Raw genomic sequence first — 24,752 nt, forward strand, 5'->3', positions numbered from 1 at the left:
TGCTGGGATCCAACTCACTAGGTATGACCTGAGAAAGCCTCTTTGCTTTATCCATGGGAGCCACTAAGACTTAAGCAGCCCACAGAAACCTGCAGGGGGCAGAGGCTCTGAGAGCAAGCACAGAAGACATTGGAGGTCCAGTAATGCTAAGAGCAGTGATTCCGAGTACCCACCCCTGTCACTGCTATTAGACATCAGCCCTGGAGACCACTTAGGACAGGAAGAAGAGAGGACCTGACATGAGGGCATGCTACAGAGCCAGCAGAAGGACTACTTCAGGAACTAGTATCTCCAGGTCTGAAGGTCCCAGGGAAAGGTTGGGTTGTCCTTCTGTCAATGAGCTCCTGAAATCTGGAAACCATGAAGGCATGAAGCCTCAATTATAAAGCCACAAAATGATGTTCACCGAATTTAGGTCAGACACCAATACGTACGCACACACCCAATTACCACCAGAATGTAAGAGAGTCTACTGTCAACATTCAAATATTTTTGAGAAGTTTGTATTCTGGGGGCTGTGGATTGAGTGAACTTGGCTTGTTCCCCAAGTTACAGGCACCAGGGTGAAATCACAAAGAGCTCCCGCATAGCCGAGCAGGAACGCCCACCCGAGGGCTTTATTTAAACACACCCCAGCATTCCCTCCATTACTTTCGAGAGCCATCAAAAGAGATAGCAGAGCTCAGAGAAGGAAGAGGGCTCTGTGTGCAGTCCAGTTCTTCCATGAAGTGCATTGGTGAGAGTGGACCCTCCTGCTTCACCCCACAACTCAGTTCCCTCTCCCGCTCCACCTCAGCCCACATGAATGAAATCCCATGAGGCAACCTTGAGCAAGTACCTCAGTCGCTCACGGTTCCCATCTGCAAAGCTGGAAGTGGTGCTCCAGGAGCAAGCAGTACACAGAAAGTTCCCAACAAAATCCACTTCCCTGCCCTGCAGTCTTTTGGAGCAATTTTTATTCTCTGTTTGGATTTCAGTCTCTTCCTCGGCCATTCTGACCACCATAGGCAGAGATGCGACCCAGACATTTGCACCAATGGGTGGGTGGCAGATGGACAGGTAGCAGCATGGTCCAGCCGTAGTTGTAACAAAGCACCATCAATTTTTGGCACACATGCTATTATTATGTGAGGAACGGGCCATTCATCATTTTTAATGGGATAACGTGAATCCTTTCTTCAGAGCTGTTTGCTGTGTTCGGCATCCAGTTTTGATTATTCGCCAGTACATTATCATCCAGTACATTCAAGTCAAAGCCCTGTGCCCCAGGGTGCCAGCCCCACCCCCCTCCGCTTTCCACTTCAAATTCACCTCTCCACCCTCGGAAGAAACTGAAGGAAAGAGCAATGATTTTACCAAACCATTTCCCAGCTAAACAGGAAAACAAACTTTAAAAGCAATAAAAGGTTTTAGTCATTTATTTCCATTACAAACATAAGGTATGGTCATCAAAGGAAATTCAGAAAAATTGAGAAATGCTAGATAAATAACAAAACAATCACATGGGGACATTTGTATGCATTCTGTTCCCTTCCCCTTAGCATGGCTGTTAGTTTTCTGGCTGCGTTGTGTTCTTACCCTGCAAGGAACGTCACGAAACACGACAGAATCCGCTTATAGAGTTTATTAGAAACAGAGGATAGAAATGCGCAGCCTGTGGAGAGACACGTGCGTGGAGAAGGCTGGGAATATGCGCCGTGCTTTTAAACCGGCTGGGGGCGTGGCAGGTCACGTCACTACTCTATGTGTACGTAGGCACATAGTGGTGCGCGCGCTTGCATCACCATGCAACGTCACGGACTCTGATCACGCGACCCCTTGGCCCGGACATCCCCCACCAGTATCCTACTACGGCCTCTTGATACAGAAGTGGCTGACGGTGAACCCGTTGTAACCCTTCATGGCTTTGCTTTGTTTTTAATTTAAACAACTGCATTTGGGGGAGTGTGTGTGTGTGTGTGTGTGTGTGTGTGTGTGTGTGTGTGTGTGTGGTGTGTGCTATTTACAAAAGCAATTTGTGCTCATCCTGAAAAATTCAAAACATGCCCTGCCTTCCCCAAAGACAAGTGTTAGTAACCAGTTGGTATGTAGCCTTGCTCTGGATAAGGGCTGGGCACGCTCGTTTTTAGCAATTGCCTGGTAATGCATCTTCGCCTGCAGCCCGCTGCAATTAGCAGCATCAGGCATTTGTCTTGGTGCACATTGGTACACGTAGAGGAAGACTTCCTTAAAGTTGGATTTCTGGGTCAAAGCAGATGTTATTTTTAAATTTGTATTCTGCCAAAATGTACTTCCCAAAAGAAAAAACCCACAACACCATGTCAATTTGAGGTTTCCATGAACTATGCATGAGACTAGCTATTTTTCTACTTCCTCTCTCAAAGTTAAGTTTTCCTTTTTTTTTTTTTTTTTTTTTTAGCCCATCTCAGTGGGTGAAAAATAATGTCACTTCCAGGCAGGTACAGTGGCATTCTCATGCAGACCACAGCCACTTAGGAGGCTGAGGCAAGAGGACCTTTCATACATACCCACCAGCCTGGGCCACATTGCCAGACTGAAACAAAAGCAAAAAAAAAAAAATGGAAATAATGATATCGCCCCTGCTTCTCCATTTCTACGATTAGGAGTGTAGCAGTCTCATGCATTTATGCTTATTTTTATTTTATTCCCAGTATGGCCAAGTGATAATCTCTCCCTGCTTTTCTGCTTGTATGTTTCTTATTAATTTGTAGGAACTCTTTATATATTTTGACAAAATAATAGTTCTGCCGATCAGTAACTGGTCTTACAGTATTGCTCTGTTCTCCCTCACAAAAGACATTTTAAATGTCAGAACACCCCATCTCCCAGTTTGATCACGTGAAACTCCAGATTCTGTGTTAGCTGAGCATCCCTGCTCTCTCAGAAATAATGCTGGCCCAGGCCCCTGCAGAGATCCTCCTGCTGCTGCTTCCCATCTCCTCCCAGGCTACCTGGGGTTGCAGATGCCTCCTACAATACCCAGCCTCCTGTGAGCTCTGGAGATCCAACCGCAGGTCCTCAGGCCTGCACAGAAAACACCTGCACCATCCCGGCCCCCCGCTGTACATTTGCTTCTCCAGGACTCTCTGACTGTTAACCTCTGCTCTCCGGTGGAGGGGACCTCCCTCTCTATTACTATGGAAACACCCCGCTCGGGGTCCATATGCATTTGTTTCTTGGTAAGCTTCAGACTACAGTTTTCAGCTTCCCTGCCAGATAAAAGATGTACAGAAGGCCTTGGAGAGAACTCTGTGTTTTTGATAATGAGTCTTCCTCCCCAGAACTGTGGTATACCCCTCACTTTTCAGATACTTTTTTTTTAATGATCTTTAATAAAGCATTTATAGTTTTCATCATGTCGGTCTAATAATTGCTTGTTAGGTTTATTCCTGAGTGGTTTGGGTTTTTTTTTTTTTTTTTTTTTGCGAGTTTTTCTTGTTCTCGTAAATAGGATCATTTTGCAATTGCATTTTCTAATTGTTCCTAGTTTTAAAAAAAAAGAAAGAAAGAAAGGTATCGATTTTGGTATATTTCTTTTGTAACCTGCCATCTAACTGAATTCTCATTAGTTCTAATAGATTTAAAGCTGCTTAGTTTGTTTTTTCTAGGTTAGGCAATCATATTAGCCGCAAACAACGTCATTCTGTCCCTTCCTTTCCAACGTATCTGCTCTTTTTCTTGTCTGTTTGTTTGTTTCCTCTCCCTCTCCCTCCCTCCCTCCCTCTCTCTCTCTCTCTCTCTCTCTCTCTCTCCTCTCTCTCTCTCTCTCTCTCTCTCTCTCTCTGTGTATGTGTGCATGAGAGTGTGTGTACATATGTATGAATATGCATGTGGTAGGTACAGGTTAGTATCAGATTTTTTTTCTTCACTAACTATCTTATTTTTTTAAGATTAAAAAATATGTATGAGTATTTATCTGAATATATGTCTGTGTACCACATGCATGCATGGTGCCTGCAGGACCAGAAGAGTGCACTGGATCCTGTGTAACTGGAATTACAGATGCCATGTGCCTGCTGGGAACTGAACCTTTGTCCTAGCGAGCAGCTAGTGCACTTAACCACTGAGCTGTCTCTTTACTCCTATCCACATTGTTTTGGGACAGGGTCTGTCCCTGAATCCTATGCTCAGGATTGGTTAGACTGGCTGGCCAAGGAGCTACAGAAATCCTCACACTCAGGTCCTCATCCTCACACAGCTGGCACTCTCCCAACTAAGCCATCCATCCCCACAGCCTCTTTCTTTTGATTTTGCCCAAAAAGAAGTGATCTATTTGGCAACTCCCAGATTTCTTGGTAAGAGGGATTTAAAGGCAAGTACAGCGCCTGCTGAGTTCTCTATTACAGGTCACTAAACATAGCAAGGTTTCTAGAGATGGTGTATTATCATTTCATATAAATTGCCAAACTATTTTCCATATTAATGTCTTATACACACACACACACACACACACACACACACACACACACACACACACACACGAGCAATTTGGCTTGGAAGGAGCTGATGGGCACTGGAAAGAGAAATGCCCAAATAACAACACTCTCTGGGTGTGAGCACACAGACCATCCCATCCCCGGAGGGTGGTCCCTGGAAGGCCGTGGGTAGGATTCTACACCCCGACTGACCATGTTGAACTCACCACAGCAGCGTTTTACTTTACAGTAAGCTCTTGCCCTCATGCACTTTGCTGCTTGGTTGCATCACAGTTTACTTAACCATTTCTCTTTTCTGTGGGCAGACTGTTTCTCATTGTTCATGTTATAAATACTCCTGTGAAGAACATTTTTTTGTGTATAAAGCTTTTTTCCCCCTTGAATTTATGATCATTTCTTTAGGAATGATTCCCAGAATGAATATTTTTTAAGACTCTTGATTCTTATTGCCAAATTGCTTCCTAAAAGCATTCGATCATTTTACACTGCTGCTCTACTATGGGAAGGAGACTTTTAAACTGAAAGGTGAAATATAGCTCAAGGAAATAAGCTTTGGAGTCAGGGCGCTGGGTTCAAATCCTGGTTCTTCCCATGAAACACCGTTTTTCTTCTTTTCGATCTTTTCGTGTGTGTGTGTGTGTGTGTGTGTGTGTGTGTGTGTGTGTGTTCCTGTGTGTATGTATGTGTGTCTAACTGGAGATCAGAGCTCAATGATAAGTGTTATTCCCCAGAAGCCATACATCTTGTTTTAGGAGACAGGGTCTCACTAGCCTGGAATTTGTCAAGTAAGCTAGAAGACTAGCCATCAAGCCTCAGAAATCCTCCTGCCTCCACCTCCCCGGGACTGCAAGTGCATGCTACTACACCTGTCTCTATTTACATGGGTTTTGGGGACTGAAGTAGGTCTTCATGTTCACAAGGCAAACGCTTTACCGACTGAGCTATTTCTTCAGTCCCTGGATCGTATTTTCCTAAGAAGCTCTTGAGCCTCTGTTTGCCTATTTGTAAAAAGTGGCCTGATCTCCTTCTGACGTTGTGCCGACGGCTGGCTGAGAGCCGGTGATGGCACTTGGCACAGAGTAGCAACAAGCAAATGAGAGAGACAGCCCCTCTCTTCGGTCTGTTTTCAGAGGTTCGCACTTCCCAACTAGCTTGAAGCCTTCCCCCACAAGCCAGGCTGCAGTTAGGAGTGACTTCTGTCCTTAGCTGAGACCCATCTCCTAAGGGGAAGCCCCTTTCTTCCAGCTGACTACTGGCCCCAGCTCTGTGTTCAGAGTCCTGCTCTGTAGAATGCCACAGTCTGCCTATCCTGTCTGTGTACAGACCACTCAGCTCCTAGACGAGACCTCTGCTCTGCGCCTGGGTAAATGAAAACAGCAGCCATCCCTAGCATCCCCAGAGAAAACTATGGGCCTCCAATGTCATTCCCTCTTTGATGGGCATAGCACCGAGTGGGGTAGTTCTCATCTGCCCCTTATTTGGTTGCCTAGTGGCAGTTCTAATGCATCAGTATCTTGCCATGCTCCCCTTTCTCGGCACCCCAGCCCCAGCCCTTGACCTTGTACAGATACACTATACCATGAAGCCATCTCCTACTGGTCTGCAGAATGTCTATCGTGCCCTTCATCTATTGTGACCCAGTCAGTCTGAGCCTGCCAAATGCCCACAGCTGATCAGGACTGTGTCCATGCTGAACACAGCTCAGTGATTCTCGCCATCCCTAAGGTAGAGTCCAGAGCCTCGGCTTGGCACCTGAGGCCCTCCAGTGGCTACCAGTGCTAAATCATGCATCCATTTATGCATGCGTTCATTACAGGGCCTTTTTTTAAGGACCAGGGACCAGGCAAGGTATTGGAGTTATCATTGCAAAGTGTTTTCAAGCTACCCAATCCGGAACAAGACGTAGTAGCGAAGTGTGCACTCTCTCCATACTTGACCTACACGAACACTTGGTATCTCCCCTTTCTCTACCCCCTCCCACCTTTCCAGGCTCCTACAAGGTAGGCGTCATAATCATTCCTCTTCCTGGGTAAAAATGAACCTCAGAAAGCAAACGTAGCTTGCTCGAGGTGTCTCATCTGAGGAGTAGAGAGCCACATCCTTTGCCACCCGCGCCCCCACCAGTCCCAGTTTCTTTTACATGTGTCATGTCTGAGGATCACTATTAAAGCACACAGGTAACATGCCAGCTTTCCACAGCTGTGGGAGAAAATGCTCATGAAAAAATGAAAGGAGTTGTATTCAGGTTCATGATTTCAGAGATCTGGTCCAGGGTTGCTTGGTGACGTCATTCAGTGCTCGTGGCAGCAAAGAACATCATGGTGCGGAATCCATGGAGTTAAAGTGCTTACAGCATGGCAGCCCGGAAGCAGAGAGGGAGAGAGGGACGGAGGGACGGAGGGAGGGATGGAGGGTGTGCCAAAGCCTTCAAGAACCCACCTCCATCCTATTCTTGCTTTAACTAAAGTATCTATCCCTCATGTCTCAGTAGAGCCAAAAACTGGAGATTCAACACATGAACCTTTGGGGAGACATCCCAGATACTGTAATAGATGGTTATCTTTGTGTGCATAGCTTGTAGAAAATTTAAGCCAAAAGAAAAAACAAAAACCAAAAAAAAAAAAAAAAAAACCACCCTCACAGCTCTACTTAGCTACTCACTGACCAAGGACTAGCAAAAGAACTGAAAAATTCTCCCAAGAGCTCCAGAGCTGCCCATGGAATTCCTGTCCTGAAACCTGGCTCTGAGCATCCAGGCTCTTCCCCGTGAGGGGCTTTGCCTTGCTCTCTGGGAATTTCAGAGCCCTTACAGGGTCTGCGGCGAGCACTCGATAACCGCACTGAATTAAATGAGACTGCGTTCAACTAAATTGAATTGAGAAACAGGCGTTTTTGAGCAGTGGCTGGGGCTTAAGTTCATTGTTGTCCTAATAACCTTGTGGTAGATAACATTGCCTTCCCCATAAGCCAGGCTGAGCACTCCTGGTTTGGAGGGCTCTCCGTTCAGGCTCAGCCGCTTTCCCTGCGTAGACCACAGGAAATAGATGTGAACTTGTGTGTTCTCTGATGGCGTTTGCTGATAGGTCTCAGAGGTCAAACATCTGAACGCCTTGCGTCATTGCCTGGCTTTGCTCTAATTACTTAACCTTTCCAGACCTCAGCTTCTCATTGGTCTGTGCCCTGTGGAGATATTGTGGTAATTAAAAACTGAGGAATGGAATACAACGCTCTCACTGTGCACGATGCATAGTCAGAATGCACAGATTTGGGCATCAGTTCTAACTGTCCTTTCTCTCTCTCCTGACCATGGCAAGCTGTAGGCAGTGGACAGGGAGACTTCACAGGGAAATTAAGGTAGAGGCAGAAATCCAAAGCTATGGTCTCCAAAGAAGCTAGTGAGGTCAGGGTTGTGGAGGACTGTGGAACTCCCAGGCTCCATGCTTGGGGAAGTAGCAGAAAGATGTAGAGACCTAAGCGGGTGTGAGTTGGAGAGGTAGAGAGAGGCCAGATGATTTGTGTTTTATTCTGAGGGCAATAGGGAGCCACCAAAGGGTTTATCATGGAGAAGTGACCTGATTCAGCTTTGCAGTGTCCAAAGGTCACCCTTGCTGCTCTGAGAGGACAAGGAAGAGGGCAGGCAAGCAGCACAGATGACTAGTGGAGCTGCTGTTGTCTTCAGAGCTCAGGTGAGACTCGGTGGGGTCTAGATCAACGTCATATGAGCGGAGATCGAGAGGAGGCGCTCAAAGATGCAAAGCACACAGCAGAAGAGAGCCATCATTAGCTTGTACCCAGTGAACCAGAGGGATGAAGCAGGGGAAGAAGTTAGGAATCAGGCTGCTGGCTTTCCGCTGGAGTGGCTGGCCAGCAGAAGGACAGAGGGGGCTGGGCACACTGAACTGCAGATGCACGTGGGGCACCCAAGGTTGCAGGAGCTGACACCCAGAGCTAAGTTAATTGAACTAGTGGCGAGTTGCAGGAACCCATCCCTGACTCAGCATGAAGCTCCTTCTCCCAATTAGACTGGTTTTCTGGGTGTTAAGAAGGAGGGAGGGAGGGGCTCGGGGATCGCTCAGTTGGTCAAGTTGTTGCCATGCCAGCGTGAGCATCTCAATTCAATCCCCAGAACCTGTGTGTAGAAAGCAAGGCCTGTGATGCACGCTTGCAGTCCCAGCTTTGGGGAAACAGAGCCCGGTGGATCCCTGGGGCTCCCCGGACAGCCAGTCTAGCTTACCTGGGGAGGCCCAGGCCAGTGAGAGACCTGTCTCCAAAAGCAAAAAGCGGGGATGCGGGTGGTGGCTCACTAGTGACAGCACTAAAGGTTATGCTTGGCCCACGTACACATGTACGGACATATGTGTGCATGCATACACACACACACACACACACACACACACGCACACACACACACACACATTCACGCAGGCACGCACATACGCAAACAAAGCTGAACTAACTAGTCTTGGAAGGGGTGTGTGGCATACGTGACTCTGATTGTCTTTCAACCCGGTGACATAAGGAATTACAGTAGCTTTGACTCCCTGAATCTGGTCCCACGCTGACCCTTGACCCGTGCGATTGCTTTTGTCTCTGTGATTTCATCCAGTAGTTCGGGGTAAGGGGCCTGAGAGGGTCCCGTGGGTCCTGCTTGTCTCCTTCACTGAGTCGGAGGGACGGGTGGCACTTCTGGTCTCCTTTCTTCATGGCTTGAAGCACATGTCCACGGTGAACCTCTTCAGCAAGCCTAGGGCAGTGTGGGAGAGCAGGTCTTACCTCGGCCCTTCCCACGGATGCCAGTCCAGCGTGTGAGACTCCCGAGGAAGCCCAGTCAGTAGAGAAGTGAGCGTGTCTCGCTTCTCTTCGGTCTGAACGCTCCGCAGCGATGGGAGTGCAAACAGGAGCTTTAGAGAAAGGATGAAATCACAAGTATCATCCACCTACAGCCCCTCCTTTAAAGCTGCCTCGTTAGACGGTCCGTCTTCCCCGAGTCGGTTGCCACCATCCACACTCAATTACCTCTAACCACCGAACTCCCAGCTCTGCAAAACCTCCTGCCTTTGCCCCACAGAGACGGGGCCCGAGTTGGATCCCAGACCCTCCACTCACAAGTCTTTAATCTTAGGCAAGTCATTTAACCTAGTTGAGCCTCATGCCCTGTCGGTGGGATTATAAATTGGCACAATCTTTTCGGGAGGTAATTTCACAGTTGTGATTAAAATGTATAATGTGCATAGCACTGTTAGGAGTTTATATCAAGGAACCAGGAAGAGGTTACTGGGAAATGATACGTAGAGGATGTTCACCACAGTGTTATTTATTATGAAGGGAAATAGGAAACTGTCTATGTCTAACGTTAACGGTCCAATAAACATGTGGTGGATAAAACATGTGGCAATTAAAATGATAATTTCAACTAATATTCAGAGAAAGTGGAAAATGCTCAGCATATATAAAATAAAAAATGGGTGCACATAACTGAATATATAGCTAAAACTAAAAGTGTTACATGTATTCACATATAATAGTTGTAAAACAAGAAAAAGGCCAATAAAAGTGTTAGCATCCTTAGTTCTAAACAGGAGTATTAATAGACTTTTCCCCTCTATATTCTTTTGTTATTATCTGGAAGTTTTACAATGACTGTATTATATTACTTTTTAGCTATAGGAAAAATCAGTAGAAATTCAAATGTATTTATTTTTTGTAGCCCTGTGGGTGGACCCAGGGCCTTGCACATGCTGCACAATGAGCTCTCCCTTCGAGCTGCATCTCACTCCCTTAAAATGCATTTGGATAGCTCCCGTTCCTTAACAGGCATAGAGCCAACTTCCCAAGTGGCGCTCCAGACCATCATCCCATCTCAACCCCACACCTTCAGCTTCTAGAACCTTCTTCCATCCTCACAACCCCTGCCCCCACCATCCCATGCACCACACTCAGCACCCACACTGCTTGCTGCTAGGTGTTTCATAGATGCTTCTGTTGCCATGTCTGTATATTCTTCCTCACATGCGGCAGGAGCGAGCTCCAGCCTCCCCGCTTCCTTCTTGATTGCTTCCTGCCCCCCTTTTCTCTTGGAGAACATTCTGCATCCATTGCAGTACTTACACCATGGCTGACACATCCACTTTTCTTTCTCCAAGAGTCTGGAAACTCCAGGGATGAAACACAAATTCTTTCTTGGAGAATTAGGAGAGGATTCTTGGAGGACGTATAGGAGTTTGTCAGCTAGGCCAAATACAATGACCATCCACACAACTCTAGAATGAACTCCCAGCTGGCACAATCCCATCCCTGTTTCTCTCTCAACCATTATCTTGCTGGATAGTCTGCTACAGGTGGATCCATGTCTATCCCAGCAGCCATGAAGGGCTCTGCAGGCAGAAAATTGTCAGTGTGCTTTGTAGTACTCAGCCAGCTACCTGACACAGACTGGGCACTGCCAGCTCATTCTACAAAGGTCTTAAAGCAACAATCCTAGGATGACCCTCCCCCACCCGCCAGCTTTGCACATGGCAAAGGGCTGTGGTGTTGTTACTGGTTTCAAAGTGAGCCTTGAGGGTGCTGGTAGTCTTTAACACACAGTCTGTTGACTTGAACCAAGCTGCAGATGTTATTTACCTAGCAGACAATAAGAGGTTATTCTACAACGTTTGAACTTTGCTTGTCTGTGAGGATCCCACTCACTTCCCCTTTAAACAGCCTGCCACAGTTCCAGAATGATGCCTTTGAAATAAATCCTGCTTGAGTAATGTTTCTCTTGGACTCATAAAATCTTTATGGCAGTCTCTCCTCATCTCATAGACTCGGAGAAGGAAGCAAGAGCCAGAACCACTGAGCCACAAGTGGGGAATGCAGTATTTTCTCATATGGGTCACACATTAAAAGCAAATAGCAGTCTTAGAATGCAGATCCAATACTGACTACATTAGCATGTACACACACACACACACACACACACACACACACACACACACACACACACACACACTAGCTCTGTCCAAAGTGCTGAATCTGTAAACTGCAGTTACCTAATCTCTGATTAAAGAGTAGGTGGTAAGGAAATGTGTTCATTGAGATCGACAGTTTGAACATATCAACAGACCCAGTCATTCCATAGCAGGGTCAGGGAGATGGGCCAGCAGGTGAAATCACTGTGGCTTCAAGCCTGACAACCTCAGTTTGATCACTGGAACCCACATAAAAAGCCAGATGGGTGGCATGCATGGTGATGGAGACAGAAAACAAAAAATGGCCAGAAATGACCAGAAATGAAGGCTAGGGTATTCTGGATTGCTCAGCACAGTGACTGAAACAAAAGAGACCCTGCCTCAAAAAGGTAGGAGAGGACCAACTCCCAAAGGTTGTCCTCTGTCCTCCACATGTGTGCCATGGTTTGCATGAGCCCCCCTCCCCCTACAAAATAAATAAAAATTTGAAAAGATCCAGTAATAGCCATACTAAGGGGAAGAACAAAATTATAGCAGAGAAAGAACCACAGTGTAGCTCCCCTGACGAATAAGAACAGGGAAACCATTAAGTGGGAAGAGCTGTGTCTCCAGTCCAGCTATGCAGAAGGACCCCCTGACTCAGAGCCCATGTAGCCTCTCAACATACATCTTTTGGGGTCCTTCTATTTAATATGTGTTGTGCTATGACATTGAACTAGATAAATCATCATCTTTGGTCTCCATGAGGTCACCACCAGTGCTTGTTCAACTACTGACCAGCCACCAAGCCTAAGCAATTGACTTAACCTTTCAAGCCTCCACAATTCCTCATTTCAAAATGCAGGATAATGGGCTCTCACAGGATTGTTGTGCAGATTAAATAAGATGACACTTGCAAAGCCCTTTGCACAGAATTGAACATCAATGTGTAAGCCCTGGGCGGATGCTCACATATTAGTGTTAGGTGTGAGTCACTGTGCTGGGCTCTTCATGGCCAATATCTCCTGTTCTCATTTACTTAATCCCCATCATGTTGAGCAGTTTTAACATCCCTTTCTGAAAGGGCGGGGTCAGGTAGCTCACCTAAGTTCACACAGTAAATCAGTGGTGTGTATGGAATTCCAAGCCAGTTCTTTCTTCCTCTAAAGCTGGTGCCCAGGCTCATGGTGGAGCTCACAGCCGTGCACTTTGGGGGTAGACCAGTTCTCCAAGGTAGCCATCCAAGGAGATGAGGCAAGATGTACTCTCACCTGTGTCTGGGGAAGCAAAGCTATAGGAACCAGGAGAGCACACAACTCAGATGTGTATGGGACTAGAAATGAGTTGATAGAAATAGAGAGGGAAAAACCCCAGCCCATGGAGGAGATGGGCCTCAGCCCTGCCTACCCAGAGTGAGTTTCAATGGGCTCCTAGCCCTGGGGTAGCAGGAATGGGGGACCAGGGACTTGAAGAGAATAGAGAGATTGATGTAGACCAGCTAGGCACTTGGGCCAAAGTCAGGTGGGGTGGCTTGCCTCCCAAGGGCAGGAGCCCTGTGAGAGACATTTTATGCTCCTATAGATAGGGCAGCAGGTAGCTGATGCCACTTGACCTCAGGGGAGGGGCCTTCTTCTGAATTGTCAACTGAGGCTCATGGCACTGGGACAGGATAGATTGACCTGAAAATGTGCTGAGTGAGGGTGGACAGTATCCTAGTAGCCACATGTCCTTTGGACCTCAAGGACCTCAATATCCTCACACACTGTCCTTGGGACCCCCAAGCTGAACAGAGTCTAAAATTGCACTGTACTGGGGGGGGAGGGCCCACAAAGCAGGGAGGAGGGAGGTCCTGGACTAGTGAGAGCACATTGCTACTCTGAGGATAAGAAGGTGTCTTTTTGTTTAATTCCAAGAGCTTCTGGTATGGTCCTACTCAGTCCCGTGAGTGTGCATGTCACCTGCTGTCCTCCCCGTGTTAACCACAAGGATTCAAATCACCAGCTTCTTCTCTCCACATGACTGTCCCCTAAACAGTGGAGCCACTGGGAGTCTCTTGATTGAGGTTGGAAAGGTCACAGCTCAGTAGTGCTTGTGGGGGCTGGCTTGTCCCATTTGTGATGATTCCGTGCCATCCCAGGGGCTCCCTTCAGGTGCCTTTGCAGCTCTGACCTTCTCTGAGGCTTTCCCACACAGTCTGGACAGCAGGTAGGCCGATCAATGAGGATCGTGCATCTGATGGCGCTGCTCCCCGGGCCTCTGTCTCTTGCTTTCACTCCTCACTGTTGGATCAATGCAGGAGCAGGTGACTGTGCTGTGTCCTAACAATGGCTCCTCGGCAGGGCCTTTGCTCTGCCCTTCTGTCAAGCTGGGGAGGTCACAGACAGCCTTGCTCAACAGGCTTGAGGCTCCGGGGAGGCCTATGTTGGCATCTGATTCAAGTCAGGGGCGGCAGGGGGGCGGGACATCTCAGGAAGGGCATTGCACGCAGGTTTCCCCACCCTACTCTCAATCATCTCCATCATTAGGTGGAAAGTGGGGTTGCTTCTGTCTCGTGTATGAGCACCCAGGGTGTGTAGTTCTCATCCACTGAAGCTCAGGAGAAGTCCTGATGTGTCTGAGAAAAACAAAGCAGGAATTCTGTTTATTCCAATGCTCACCTTCATGTGACTTTGACCTCACAGGATGGCTCCTGGCTTTAGAGGGTTGGGGAGAGGCTGAACAATTATACAGGACAGGAAGTGCTGGAGAACAACCTTAGTTTTACCCAGGTTCTTCCCTCCCCTTTGCACATATCCCAAATGGTCACTTCAGCCCCTGGGTCTGCCTGACTTCCTAGCTCTAGGGACCGCATTAACTGGTACTGTTCCTGAATTTTTGATTCAAATCACCAAGAGAGAGAATCTGAATGCCTCCCCTCCTCAGCTGATATCCATGACTTGTCCAATCAGCTCATGCTAGGAAGAGGCATATGCGCTCAGCAGGTGCATGCAGAACTGCAGGAATCCATCTCCTCAGTGATAGCTTGTCAGGGAGAAGAAGAGTCCCCAGAAAGGGCTTAGGCTGGGCCAGCAAAGCTTCCACATTGGCCTAAACTCTGTTTTCCCTTTGAGCTCCCTCAGGAGGTGATAGAGAAAACTGTTCTTTGCATCAACCTCCTTGAACTAAACTAAATAATGCAGAATAACAACCCGGTACTCTGTGACGGGAGCTTGAGAGCCATCCTTGGGTGTCCTCACAGCGACTGTGTTGTCTGTGTGGCTTTGAAGGTCTGCGGAAGAGAATCCTTGTGATTATTCGGAATCCTCTAAGTAGCCACGTTCCCCTAGTTCTCAGAGTGGTAATGCCCTGGGATTTAGAGATATAATTAAGAGCAGATGAGCCTAGAAGAGGTTGATGGTGATGAGTCTGGGATTGTACCAGATAGCAAAGAGAGCTGTGGTGTGATTGAGCTCCAGGTCCCCAGCTCCCTCATGGGCTGTGCAGAGGGCTAGAGGAGTCTGGGAGAGGAGACTGCAGTTCCTGGAGTCCTTCATCTTCTATTCACCTAGAACTTGAGACACCCCTGCACCCAGCCCAACAGGTTGAAAAGAGGCTGTGCTGAGTCTGCCCTGCCCTGTGAGCCCCAGCACTCTGGACAGCTCCTTGCTGTGACTGGATTGAAGGAAACCTGCCGGTCTGACCCATTTCCTCTCAGCGGCATTTTGCCTTCTGCCCACACAGCACTCTTGCCAATCAAAGGCTAAGCATAGCATTTGGCCAGCCCCTCCTTCCTCGCTTTCCAGTGCTTTCTCTGACTTTAATACTCACAGAAAGGCGTGGCTATCCCGACAGGGCAATACTACGCTTTATTTGATCTATTGACTGCAGTGACCTGACTCTGTATCATCTGTCACACCAAGGACGCTTTGACCTTCCAAAAGGAAATGGATGCTCTCCGAACCAGAGAAAGTCTGGGGTCTGGGGCGTTCTGGGGCATTGAATCACCATCAAAACATGGCCTAGAGTCTGCAAGCTTATGATTCGGTGTTGCGGGGTGAGGAGGAGTCCCACAGCTACCACGAGGGGCAGCGGGGTGAGAGCAGTAGACCCAGAATGTCTGAGTTCCTCTAATTGATAGCTGTGTGACCTCAGGCGATCGCTTTAACCTCTCTGCGCCTCCAGCTTTTCAGCAGTTGGCCAGAGGTGATCACAGACTCTGCCTGGTGAAACTGTTGTGCGAGTTACATGTGTATGCTGTAGGTAGAGAACCATGTCTGTCCACTGGGAACTGCTTAGGTACCTTATCGCACGTCTCTTTTTCATCTCAGGATAAACCTCATAAGCAGAGTTTGGGATCTCATTAAGCAGAAGAGAAAACCGAATCTATCACACTCAGTAAATTGCCCAGGGCCAAATCGCTGTTCAGTGTCAGGGACAGTTCCTGTGATGGAGAGTCTGCCTCCAGACCCCACGTTCTTTCTCGTCTCTCCAGCGACTGCTTCCTGTCCTGGTCAGTCCTGCCTGTCATAACTAGCCCATGCCCACGAGCCCACTGCCAGCTTTTGTACCACTGGAGTATCGAGATCTCTCAGATCTTCACGGCACTTTCTGCCCTGAGAATGTGGACAGTTTGGTTCATGTGGCTATGCTTCTGCTGCCACAGGACACCAAGAATGAGAGCAGTAGATCTTAGTAGTCATCAGTGGCCCAACCCTTGCCGGCCTTGTAGGGTGGGAGCCACCAGGTGCCTACAAGCTAGCCTTGGGTATTTCTTGTTGACCCTCAGGAATCCTTGGTGTCATCCAGATGAGGCCACTCTGTGACCCTGGTTAATTAAGACAAACCTAAGAGCTTTTCTAGATAGCGTCTGAACTCAGGTGCAAAGAAGGGCGTTATTCAAAATATAAAAAACAGTCTAACAGCCCCTCCCTCCGTCAACCACAGTCAAGGCAGGTGATGGCTGTCTCTCTGCCCTCTGCCAGCTGCAGCTCTAGTCTTGCTTCGATCTCTCAGTCTCTGGGTTCAATTCAGGAAATCGTCATTCATGGAATTATTATACCTGCCTCCTGACCACATCAGATCTATGGTAAAGCTCAGCTTTCCAACCACAGCTCTTACCAGCCTCTTCTTCCCTAGCCACACAGAGTTTCCTGCGACCTAACTTCTCCTTCCCTCTCACTGTCAATGAAAGGTTAGCCTGTCCTAACTGGGTTCCTGAAGGCCTTCAGCTGGGGAAGGGTACATGGACACCATGTCTAGAATGCAATGGGACAAGGCCTGCAGAGCATTTTGAAGGCAGGACACAGTGAGTGCCCCCACATGCTGCTTGTGAGTGGTCCGTTTACTACAGGGGAGCTGAGAAGCCCCAAGGTGCTCTCTCCTACACGCTGACCTTCTCCATGAACTTACCTTTCACATATCACAGATCTCAGCTTCACCCCGCAGACTAACCTCTTTCCCCAAGGGCATTCAGGGCAATTCTCTACCCTGACTCTGGGGCTCCCGTAGAGGACATTCTGCCAGGGTGTTGAGAGGGCAGAGGGGACAAGTAATCAGTGGAATGGAGCAGGAATCGGGGACAGAGATGCTATGTGAATGGAGATTCCTTTGCCCCCTTGACAGGGAAGTTTGGAATAGAGGCGCCTGGCCAGATTCTTTAGCACAACTGTACTTGCAGCTGTAGACAGGGAAGGGCAGCCCTGGGGACCACTGATCTCTTCCATGCCCACTGCTGCTACTAATTGCAGATAATGCATTAAAAATATAGGGCTGCATCTGTTCATCCTAACATGTATATCAGGGAGTTCGGGTGCTTTGTAATGACAGGATGTGAGCCAGAGGTGTTGCTGCAAAAATAGTGGTGGTGTGCTTGCAATGCCAGCATGGGCACCAAAGAGTAGATTGGGTAACCAGCCAAGCATAGAATGTGTGTCCAGATGCGTGGGGGACCTCACTCTGGTGTTTGTAAAGATGTCCTGAAATCAGAGGACCAGGACAGGAGGAACGGAACAAGCCACCTCTCATTACTCACCCACCCCCCAGAAAGCAAAGGCTGAGCATATAACCCCATCTGCAAAATGGCATTTTTAAAGTGGCTTGTGACTGGGAATGTGGTTCAGTGGTACAACACTTGCCTGGCATGGCCAAGACCTTGGGTTTCATTCCTAAGCCCTTGGAATACTGTAGAGGATAGGGAAACGGCTCAGCCTGTGAAGTGTTTGCTGTCCAAGGATGAGGACCTGAGTTCAGATCCCCAGCATCCAAGTAAAACGATGGGGATGGTGTTGGTGCTTGCCTGTATTTCCAGTGTTGGGGAGGCAAAGACAGGAAGATCCATGGAGCTTGCTGGCCAACCAGTCTTGTCAAATTTGGGAACTCCAGTTTCAGTGAGAGACCCTGTGTCATGAGAGTTTTCACCCTAGATAAGGACAGGGGTGGTGGCCAGGCAACATCTGCCCACCCCTTCCTTGTAAGGTCCCAGTGACAAACCAGTTAGATTCTACCAGAGTTCTCTGTGAGGAACCTTTGAGTTTATTAGGTAAGGGGTTATGGTCAGGACACAGGTGACCTTAAAGTAACCACCACGAAAGACTGGAACCCAGCAGGGATGATGGTTTCCCCACAGCTGCGTATATACGACAACTCCTACCAGAGACGTGGAGGCCATGTTCAATTAGGGCAGAATTGCATACAACTGGTTGGGAGGGATGTCTGGATACTCAAGTGAGGTCCCATGACCCTCCCATCCCTCTCTTCTCTGAGGGAATCAACAGTCAATGGTGATCTTTTGTGGGCAAGCCCAGCTGAACTCCTGGCGCCGGGTAACTAGGAGTGTAGCCCTTCCTATACAACACCTTGACTCAAAAAATAAAGTGGCAAACCATTGAGGAAAACATTGTGGTCAACCTCTGACCTCCACAGTCTCTCTCTCTCTCTCTCTCTCTCTCTCTCTCTCTCTCTCTCTCTCTCTCTCTCTCTCACACACACACACACACACGCACACGCACACGCACACGCACACGCACACACACAAGTACCTGCCTCATTCAGATTTTGTTTTTCTTTGTCTTTGTTGTTTGCTTGCTTGCTTATGTAATCCAGCCAAACAGCATGGCCTTGAACTTGCGGCAACTATTTTCCTGTGTTAGCCTCCTGAGTGCTGGAATTATAGGCTTGCATCTACATGCTCCACCCCTCTTTTTATTTATAGGTCTTTTTATTAGGTAAGATAATTACATTAAATTGTTGCAAACAGTAGCAAGCATGACATAAACATCAACAAGTTTATTATTGTTTTTTTTTTTTTAATCTGTGGGAAGCATTGTATCAGGTTTTAGAACACTAGATGAGTGAGGCAAGGTTCTTGCCCGCCTCCAGCAGCTGGGAAGACAAACAGTAGTTATAGCTTACTATGCACTGTGATGGCTGCTGACGGGTTATACAGCTGTTATGGGATCACAGAGGAGTGGGAAATCAGAGGGGAGGGGCTTCCTGGAGGAAGTGATACCTGACCCATAGGACAGTCAGAATATTCCCTGACTTAAAAGATAGAAAGGATGATCCTGAGGTGGGTGAGAGGGCTCCACAGGTGACACTTGTCCCCAAAGCCTGCCAACTTGAGTTGGATCCCCAGGATCCATGTGATGGAAAGAGAGAACTGACTCCCCCAAGTTGTCCTCTGACCTCCTTCACATGCGTGCTGTGGCACATTTATGCATGAGCACATGTGCACCTGCATTCACACAAAATACATAAACATAGAAGAGTGCTCCTAGGCTAGAGTATCAGGTACAATGATTCTGGGCACTAGAGGGTCAACTAGGGTGAGGTTTCCAGTGGGAAATACATTATAGGACCTCAGAGTGGGTGCAACAGTTACCTTCTGCCTGTCACAAGCTACCCCCAGATTCATCAGTTTGGAATAATGTTTATTCTCTCCTATTGCCTGGATGTGGCTATGTAGGATACCCAGGCTTTAGATTCCCACTAAGGTAGATCAGGCAGGACTCCCGCTGGAGCCTCTCTGGTGTGCAGACTGCAGCTCCTGGTTGTTGTTGAGGGGAGACCATCTCGGCTCCCTTCCACAGGGCAGCTCTGACAGGCTGCTCTGCTCATCAGAGCAAGCCAAAGAGAAGATGACAGAAGTCATAGTCTTTTCTATATAACCTGCTATCAGAAGTGACATCCCCCTACTTTTGCTGTATTCAAGTCATTAGAGGCAAGTCTCATGATCCGAACCACACACAAGGGGGAAGGATGGTACCAGAGCAAGGATGGAGTATGGAGAGGTCACCCTGAGTCACTTTGGAAGCTGTTAGACCACAGGCTGCTCTCTGGTCTCTGCTGATTCCTGTCTCTTCCATGTGCAAAACGGTCATTCGTTCCCGAAGTCCCAGCCCACGATGACAGCCCCATGTGAATCTGGTCTGGTGTGCATGAGGCTACAGCACACATACCTTACGTAGAGACTCCAGAATGCTGACCATTTAGATCTGGCAATTTTCAAAGTGGAACCAAGTATATCTGTGACCCTTCTTCACGTCTTGACATAGGATGGTACTGGGTCACAACTACAGATATTCCTGCTCAGAAGGAAGACACGAGGCCTAGAGGAGTCACTGGCCCAGAACAATTTTGAAATCCAGCCAGGAAAAAAAAAAAAATGTGGGTGTTTGCTTGATCCCATTTGAAAGCCTGGGACAGTTCTTCATGACTTAGGGCTCCTCCTTCTCAACTGGCATCCTCCCCTCTTTCCTTAAAACCATGCCTTTGGTGCTGACTTGATTCTTCATCCAACAGCCCTTTTAAATGTTGTACTGGGCCAGGTGTAGTAGTGTGTACCTATAATCTCGGCACTCAAGAGACTGCGACAGGAGGATCACTGTGAGTTTGAAGCCCTCACCCCCCGCCAAAAAAAGCATTGATTGATTGGTTTGTTGATAAATTTTGCACTTTCTTGGCCCCTTTCAGCCCCAGCTGTCAGTCTTTTCTCCAGTAAGATTTTTCTCGAAACCTTTCTGGGTCTCCTGTAACTCTCACTGACATCACCAACATATTCCCTAGGAATGACTGCAAGCAAAGAACTGGACTCTTGAGCCCTGGGGACCACTTGTGCTGCAGCTTGGGACACAACTAAGATGCACCCGGCTCCAGATGCCCAAAACCTAAGAGGTGTCTGATGCCACTAGGGTGTGAGTTCATTTGTTACCACCTGGAGTCCATAGTGAATGTAGAGACCATGAGACTCACTTCCAAAGACTTGACTAGAGCAACACTCACATTTTCATTGGGACTGAGCCTTCCCTGCCCAGACCTCCAGCTAAGACAGCCAAGGGGCAGCTTCCATAGGTCCCACTGTGCCTCTTGTTTGGTTTACAGGATTCTGGAGGCCAAATCTGATCTCTAAGAGTCTGTGGGACTTTTTGATACCCTGAAGTCTTAACCAAAGGCTTATACCATTCCCACCCCGCCTCATCTTTAAACATCTCTCCAAAGCCCTTTCCCAATGTTTAACATCATTTGCTCTTAGGAGGGAGAACTTTCAAAAGGAGCAGGTCCTCCTTCCTCTTTAATTCAGGGCTTTCCTCTTGTGGATGTAGTGAGAAATCCCCCTCTAACCCTGGACACCTCCTCTTTGCTACAAGACCACAGACAACAGTATCACTAAACTCTGCCGCACCAAGGACGGACACCTTTCTTCCAGTTCCTAACACACATTCCTCACTTCCCGAGCTCCCACAGTCAGCACCCTCCAAATCTGCCTTTCAACACTCGGCTTGAGCATTTGCACTCTAGCGATCTTCCCCAAAGCACTCCCAGCCTTTGCCCCCCAGACGCCTGACTCCAAAGCTCTCTCATGTTCTATAGGTCTTTGTCATGGCTCTCTCACCTTGATACCCAAATCTTCACCCACTATATTCTGGGTGACACAAGTAACCCCAAGCCTTACCTTAGTGGCATGAAACGTGAAACACCTCTTAGGTTCTGTGTGTCGGCAGAATAGGTAGGTAGCCTTGGGGCTACAATGCCCAGTTCTTGTCTGAAGACAGTCCAGTTCCTGGCTCTCTCTTGGAAGGATTCTGTTCCTTGAGGACCAGGCTGGGTACCCCAACTCCCTTTGTGTATCACTGCCATCTACCCTATGTGCCTTGCCTCATGACCTTCTTTCAGGGGCAGTTTTCCATGTCAGCATAAAGTCTCAGGATTTATAGTCCAATATTTTAAAAAATGACATGGTTGGGGAGAGGACTCAATTAGGTAAAGGTCTGCCTTTTGTCCCCAGAACCCAAATAAAAGAAGCCAGGCAAGATAGTACAGTCTTGTAATCTCATCACAGGCCAGAGACAGGTAGACAGTTGGCAAGTTCCAGCCAAGTGTGTGTGTGTGTGTGTGTGTGTGTGTGTGTGTGTGTGTGTGCGCGTGCGCGCGCGCGTGCGCGCGCGCGTCCTAAGCACCTGAAAAATGACATTATCCTGTGGCTTCCACACACATGAACATACACAAATGACAAGGCAACATTTTTGTCCTTCCTGTCCTGTTTATTGGAATGGAGCCTCTAGATCTGGCCCACACAGGATGGATAGGGTAACACAGGCTGCAAATATCAGGAGGTGGGGCCACTAAGAGCATCTTACAAGCCCAGGGACAGTGTGACTGGCGAGGCCTCCATGGCCTGATTATGTCATGTCTGACTCCCACAGGTGACAGGCGACCAGGCAAACATGTCATTGTTAAAGGGGAGAGTCTTAGAAACATAGCCAGCAGTCTGCACAGCGGGGCCTGGAACAGGCACCCCCTGGATGAGGAGGGCAAAGCTGTTGGGGGGCTCTAACAGGAAGCTCTCTGTCACTACACCCCAACTCAAAGATCAAGGACAGCCTCAGCATCCCCTGGTCCTTTTGGCTGATTCTGCTTCCTCAGGGTGATGCCTTCACCTTTTTTAAGCTACCCACTAGCAGACCAAGCCAAATACCACACACACACACCCCAATTACCAAGGGCATTCCCCCACATTGCACCATTTGCAGGACTGGCTGTGGCTTATCTTCAGCTTACCTGAAGGTCAAATGACATCTGTGGAAATGTGACAAGAAGCTGCATGACAAGACAGTGGGACACCCCGGCCTTTATGACCTCGCCTTGGTGACCACACCCTGTCTACGGACCTGACTTGCAGCCTCACAGGCAAGAGAAGTGGAGCTTTAGTCCCCTCAACAGCTAAGGGGTTAGTGGGTGGTGAAGCCAACAAACAGATCCTAGTGTGGTTGAGTGACATCTCACATCGATCGTCCTGCATCCTTGATCTACTTCTCTCTTGGGATTTGAGGGAAACCCAATAAATGAAATATACTTATTTCCCTCTCCAGTGCAGAATCAATTGGCGGATGAAGGAAAGGCAAAGGGGGGGGGGTCACTTCATTACTGCAGAACTGATCAGAAGGCAGACCTGAGCACACTGCGGGGAGGGGCCAGGGCTGGGTGCAGATCACCTTGCCCCCCATGGACATGTTGAGGCTGCAGATAAAGCCTTTCTCGGGAACACTCTGATACCCATACCTAGAAGCCCCCATTCTGAGAGAGCAAACCACACCTCAGTTGTCACACTGGGTTTTCAGCTGTGGCCACTCCAAGCAATTCCCAGTGGAGGCCCCTCATTATCTCTGCTCTTGGAGAGGAACATGAGTTTATTAGCCTCGTATCTTCTAGCTTTGCCTCCTCTTCCTGCACTCATCACGGGAGATTGGCACTTGATAGTCTCTGAAGATTCTGGAATGATCGATAACAGACACCATCAATAGACGCACACGGCTCCTCTCAACCGCACTGAAAGCCCTCTGTGGTCCCCTGCTGCACTCATATTTCATATGAGCTTGCCAAGCCTGGCACCTCTCAAGCTTCCTTTCACACAAGGTGCTCTGGCATGCCTGGCGTCCCTCTAACATGCCACGTCTGCGTCCTGCCTTAGGACCTTACCCCTAGCTGCCCTGCTGGCTCCGAAGGACTCTCTCCTCAGGACTTGGATCCTCAAAGGCACTTTTGATGCTGGAATGATTAGCTGGCTCCACAGGTAAAGGCACTGACAACTTGTTTGACCCCTGGATGGAAGAGTTTCCCTCTGACCTCCACACGTACACACACACACACACACACACACACACACACACACCAGCCCTCTACCCAACCTGTCATTGTCTATCCATCACCTGGCACTAGTGATGACTGTAATGTATTGGCTGGCTTTTCTGTCTCTTCCTCCCTTGATATATGTCCCTATTACTGGAATGATGCAGGAAAGTTTTAAAAATATGTATTAATATGATGAATAATAGATTAATGACTACATGAACACAGAGAATTTATTCATGAAGATGGTGATGAGCCCAGAGGCCCAGGCTGTCTTCCCAAGGGCTGGGAAGCCTCACCCATCATGTTAGATGCAGGCTCCCCTCCCCTCCTCTCCATGTTCCTCCATTGTCATCACACTGTGGTCATTGGAAGCCAATGGAGTCATCTCCTCCTAGTTAATGTGGTCCTCTTTCATTAGGGACCCTGCATCCTGTTGTCCGAATTCTGACTTGACCATCCACACTCTCATAACTACAGAGAGAGGGTACAAGGTCCCAGAGCAGAGTGTGATGTGCCATGCAACTGTCCGCCAGGCATCATCTCCCTTCTGCCACTAAGAAGTAGGATAGTCTAGGTCCAAGCACTGGACAGAGAGGAAGGTGTTTAAATCTATGTTTCAAGGGTTGGTTGGTAACAAGGGACTGGGACATTAATCATCTGCTGGCTGTGGAGAACAGTCATGAACTTGAGGATAAATATTTTCACCTTTAGCCTCACAAGGATATAAGCCATGGCTGAGATGTCACGTGATGACTCAACTGTGGAGATCACGGCCTGCTGGTATGGTTACCACAGCCTCCACAGCCTCCACAGCCTCCACTCCCTTGTGTGTGTAAGTCTACTTTTCAGATTAGCTTAACATCCCCTCAGTTCTCAGTTCCTTGGCGTTCTCACCTCATCCCACAGCAAGGAAACTTTCTAGGAAAATTGACTAGCAAGGTGGAGTACCATTGGTTAGAAGTAATGCCACCTATTAGGTATTCGGAATTGTGCCACCTCATTTAATCACAAAGCTAATTCATAAGGCAGGTGCCATACCCCACTTCAGATGAGGAGGACATGGCTCCTTAGGAGCCGCGAGGCAGGAGGGATGAGTGTAGGCTGCATTTTGAGAGAGCGGAGAGCACTTCATTCTGATGATCTCTCTCTTTCCAATGAAGCAGAAAACGAGGATGTCTCCTGAGAGCGTGGAGGGGGAGCAGAGCCAAGCTGGAGCACCAGCTGTAAGCCATGGGGGGCGGGGTTCACTAACATGACAACT

General features: G+C 48.2%; 1 protein-coding gene across 1 annotated transcript in view; it reads left to right on the forward strand.

Annotated features, from left to right (window-relative positions):
- Csmd2 (CUB and Sushi multiple domains 2) overlaps positions 1–24,752 on the forward strand; it is a 568,711-nt gene that overhangs the window by 246,706 nt on the left and 297,253 nt on the right.

Source organism: Peromyscus leucopus, chromosome 2 (assembly GCF_004664715.2).
Source record: "Peromyscus leucopus breed LL Stock chromosome 2, UCI_PerLeu_2.1, whole genome shotgun sequence".
Lineage (NCBI taxonomy): Eukaryota > Metazoa > Chordata > Mammalia > Rodentia > Cricetidae > Peromyscus > Peromyscus leucopus.